Raw genomic sequence first — 5,055 nt, forward strand, 5'->3', positions numbered from 1 at the left:
TGAATAGATATGGGGAGAGTGCACAGCCTTGTCTTGTTCCTGATTTTAATGGAATCGCTTTGAGTTTCTCTCCATTGAATTAGATTGTGGCTGCTAGCTTTCTGTAAATTGCCTTTATTATGTTTAGGTATGTTCCCTGTATTCCTGTTCTCTCCAAGACCTTTGTCATGAAGGGATCTTGGATTTTGTCAAATACCTTTTCAGCATCTAGTGAGATGATCATGTGGGTTTTGTTTTTTCTTTCAGTTTGTTTGTATGGTGTATTATATTGATGGAGTTTTATATGTTCAATCACCCTTGCATCCCTGGGATGAAGCCTACTTGATCATGGTGGATAATTGTTTTGAAGTGTTGTTGGAGTCTGTTTGCTTGTATTTTACTGAATATTTTTGCATGAATGTTCATGAGGGAGATTGGTCTGTAATTCTCTTCCTTTGTTGCATCTTGTTTGGCTTAGGAATCAGGGTAATTGTAGCCTCATTGAAGGAGTTTGGTAATGTTCCTTCTGTTTCTATTGTGTGAAACACTTTAAAGGTTATTGATATTAACTCTTCTTTGAAAATCTGGTAGAATTCTGTGCTGAAATCATCTGGTCCTGAGCTTTTTTTGGTTGGGAGACTTTTAATGACAGGAATAGTTGACATGAGAGTTGACAAGGCATTCTGTTAGTCCCTGTGTGGTAGTTTTGGTAAAATCATTACAGGCAGAAAATGCAAATATATAATTAGAATAAGTATCTACTCCAAGAAGGACAGAGTGTTGTCCATTCCACAGAGGAAGTGGCCCCATGTACTCATCGTTTCATGACCTTGTTGGCTGGTCAGATCGGGGGATGGTGACATATCTGGGGCTCTGTGTTGGTCTCTGCTGTTGGCAGATCTGGCATTCAGCAGTAGCTGTAACCAGGTCACTCTTGATGAGTGGATATCCATGTTGGGATTCCATGCACAACCCCTCTCTCAGTTACCACAGTCACTATGATCATGGGCCCATTGTGTCATAATGAGGATAGCTTGTTAAAGAGTCTGACTGTATTGCTAGTGGGTCATCCTATCTACTTGATTATTGACTCCTCCTCTGATGAAGACATCTTTCATGGGCATTTACAGGGGACAAAAGATCTTCACACTCTCTGCTCCTTTGCAGATCTGTCTAAACACTAGTACCCCAAATGTCTTTCAACTTTTTCCTTTTCAATTTTATTTTTTCTTGTCTCATATTGTCCCATCTGATCACAGTCTCCCCGCCCTCCACTCCACATATATGTACTACTCCTCTGTTTCCCTTCAGAAAAGCAAAGGTCTTCTGGGGATATGAAATGAACACAAGATAACAAAATGTAATACTAGTAGGCACAAACCCTCATATCAAGGCTAGAGGAACCAACTCAGAAGGAAGGAAATTTTCCAATATCAGACACACAGTTCAGAGACTCCCCATACTCCTGTGTTAGGACTCCCACAAACCCCCTTAGCTAACAAGCACAGTAAGTACAAAGAGGACTTAGTACAGACCCATGCATGCTTTGTGATGGCCTCTTCAGTCTCTGTGAGCCCCTATGAAGCCTGTTAGTGGACTCTGTGAGTTCTGTACCCTTGTGTCTTTGATGCCTCCTACAACCCTGCATTCCTCTCTTCCTTGAGGTTCATTGAGTTCTCCTTAATGTTTGGCTGTAAATATCAGTATCTGCTCCCAAGTGATGTCCACTGGACTAGGCACCAATCTCTAAGTGTAACAGAATTCATTAAGTATTGTCTCATTGATTGTTTGTGTGTGTGTATGTGTGTGTGTGTGTGTCTGTCAGTGAAGACACTGCACCAACTTCTATAGCTGAGCACAGCTGGATGGATTAAATGGCCATTTGAAACAGAAACACCACTGGAATCCATAAGCTTATTTTACAATTTTTATTCATTTGATATTTTATTTGGGTATTTTATTTATTTGAGATGGATGTGTCCATGGAGAAAAGAGGAGAACTGAACAAAAGGTTCTCTGGAAGAGCAGCAATTGTTTTTGCCAACTGAGTCCTCTCTCCTGTCCCAAACACTGAGGTTGGAAAAAAACCTTCTTCATTATCTTTGCTTCCCTTGTAATCAAACATTCATGTTTGTTTTCTCCTTTCTGTGTCCTTGATCATAACTTCTGCTCAGTCCAATCCAGAGAGGTTTCTCCAAAGAAACCCTGTTGTAATGTACTCGGTGCAGCAGTTAAAATGAATTTCAGATTCTAACTCCATAGATAAAAATCAAAGCAGTATAACAACAGGGTAGAGGCTGTGCAGACTGTAGCAGAGTCCAAGGCTCCCCACTCCCTCAACCTGACATTGACTCCTTTACATCTCTGTATTAAGACTCAGCCACCATGCAGTTTTTCCCTAGTTTCACTGGAAACTTTCCACACATGCCATAGTCTATCATTGTATCATTGGTAACACCATGACTGCTGTTTCTGGGAGACAAGTATAGGACAAGGTTTGCCAGGTCCTATGATCACTTCAAGCATTTAATAGGGTGCTCAAGGAAAGGGCAGTGAGCAGGCCTGGAACCATAAGTTTCAACCACTAAGTGGGGATATAAGCCCACCATTGTCTTCCAGTCTGAGGTCTCAGAGACCTCAGAAGCATGAGCTGTAATGAAATCCAGTGTCTGGGTTTTCAGCTGCCCTGAGCTGTGGAGGTCAGCCAGGAAGAGAGTGTGGGCAGCATTCTCCACAGAGAGGTCCCTGAAGAGAGCATCCTCACACATGACCTTCAAACGCTCCAAGCCATACTTGTCAGCAGCTGCCAGCAAGGCAGCTGCCATGCTATTGAGGTCTGGGGCTGTTCCTGTGTAAATGAAGTCCATCATTGCCTTGAAGACTTGTGGCTCCAGGTCAGGGATCTCAACGTGATTCTTTCTGCTCTCCTCCATATCATGTTGAAACATGGCTCTTAAAACTGGAGAGCGAACTGCTAAGATGGCCTTGTGAGCCCGAAATTCCTGGCCAGCTACCACTAGGCAGCAGTCTGTGAATTGGGAATTCTTCCACAGCTCTCCTAGCTCATCTGCCAATGTGCATCTGGGGACCAGAATTCCTGGCTTCTTGTTCTGGTCAGAGAGGCTCAAAGAGACCTGGGCCACGCTCACCTTGCAGACAACGGTGAGCTGGTCATCTGGGAGAAGCCAAAATGCATGGGACAAGAGAAAATCTCGAAGAATAAACTTTTTGCAACCCCAGTCTTGGCCTGGCACTAACCTAAAGGCTCTTGGGCTCTTCTTGACTTTCGTTTTCTCTCCTTCTGCACTTATGATCCAGAACTGGAACTTTGCCCAAACATGACTCTTTAGGCAGTTGAGCAACACTAGGTAAACTGACAGGTAATCTGCACTTTGTTCATCGACTCCGTTCGGGTGTACTCTCAAACACCATTTGTCATTGGCTCCTATTGAGAAAGTGGGGCTTCTAATGCTTTGCCGCATTTCCTCAGCAACAAAAGGGAAGTTGCTGATGGTCCAACTGTAAGAAAAGTCCTGATCGCTGATTTTTGTGTGGTCCCATCTCTGAGAGATCTCATTTCCTGCCATTTCTCCTGCAGGTAGTTTGAAGGTTCAACTGGATTGAAAACGAAGAACTAGCAATTGTTTTCTCTTTACCCTGTGAGACACAGTAACAGACAGGATTTTGATTTTAGTTTTTGTTTCTCATCTGTTCCCTCTTCTACAAGGCTGAAAACTTTGGTCTCTGATATTTTCTATCCAGATATCAATGCTAATTTCAGAGAACACTGTCTAGGCTACTTGATACCCTTATATCACTCCATTATTTCCTAGATTGAATCTTAGGTCAATAGGTAACTTGTTTTGACAATTATACACAGCTTTTGGATAGTTTGGATCACTCATTCTATTAATTCATATCAAAAATGTTGCACTAGGGTTCTCTAGAGGAACAAAATATATACAAGGAATATATATATATATATATATATATATATATATATATATATATATATATACATACATATATATATACACACACACACACATATATATATATATATCATCAAAGGTGATTTATTAGAATGACTTTGGGCTGCAGTCCTGCTAATCCCACACTACCTATGAAGGAAAAGACCAAGATTCCAGTACTTACTCAGTCCAGGACTTTGGATGTGTCTGCTGGTCTTCAGTACATGCTGGACTTCCAAAAATTCTCTATTGCCAGGGAAGGGATGGACTTGCTGCAAGGTGAGGGCAAGCAGGCAATAGCAAATGCTTCCTGCTTCCATGTCCTTTTATAGTCATCCAGCACAGGGTGTGGCCACATTTAGGGTGTGTCTTCCAACCTCAAGATCTGGATTAAAGGGATGTGTCTTCAGGCTCTGAGATCCGGATTAAAAATTTGAGTCATTTTACCTCCAAAATCTGTCCTTGAAGTGGATCTATCTACTTCAAATGAAGCAAAACTCTTCTCTCTGTTGTGACCTCCATTTTAGGGTTTTAATTAATTCCATATCTTGTTAAGTTTGGAAGCCACAAAAACCAGCACAAGTGTATTTTGCTTATTTTTGTTCATCTTAAATAAAATAGGGATGGTGTCCATTCCTACACAGCTGTTATTTCCTCTTCCCAGGGTTTTACACTAAATCCTCCCACTATCATGATGGGAAAGAGGTGGTTCCTTACCCTGTCAGGGGTCTCAGTGTTCACAAAATGGAGTTCAGGGTGGAAGAATTCATATATGGTGGTCAACAAGCTGAGCCAGGCAGCAACTCTGAAAGTGGCAGGCTTCTTTCATCCAGACTCACATTCCCTGGGATGGTTCCACAAACTTTCATTGGTGATCTTGCCCTTCCCCCTCAGATAATTCTTGGAAAAACTGTACTCGATCCACTAAGTGTGTGCTATGAGAAGATCCCAAGTTCTCAGTTCCATGAAACAGACTGCCATGATTCAGTTTCTCAGTACCTCATAATTTTCATCCCCCACTGGTGAGTTCTGTCCTCTTTAAACTTTGAACTTCTATGCTTACTCTGATGGGCCTTCGAAGTGAGACGGTATTCTGGTTTTCAAA

At 41.9% G+C, this 5,055-nt stretch overlaps 1 pseudogene; it reads right to left on the reverse strand.

The window, feature by feature from the left end:
- Nucleotides 1–2,492: 2,492 nt before the first annotated feature.
- Nucleotides 2,493–3,566, reverse strand: LOC102916063 (speckle-type POZ protein pseudogene; annotated as a pseudogene).
- Nucleotides 3,567–5,055: the final 1,489 nt, after the last annotated feature.

The sequence above is a fragment of the Peromyscus maniculatus genome, chromosome 6, assembly GCF_049852395.1.
Source record: "Peromyscus maniculatus bairdii isolate BWxNUB_F1_BW_parent chromosome 6, HU_Pman_BW_mat_3.1, whole genome shotgun sequence".
Classification (NCBI taxonomy): Eukaryota; Metazoa; Chordata; class Mammalia; order Rodentia; family Cricetidae; genus Peromyscus; species Peromyscus maniculatus.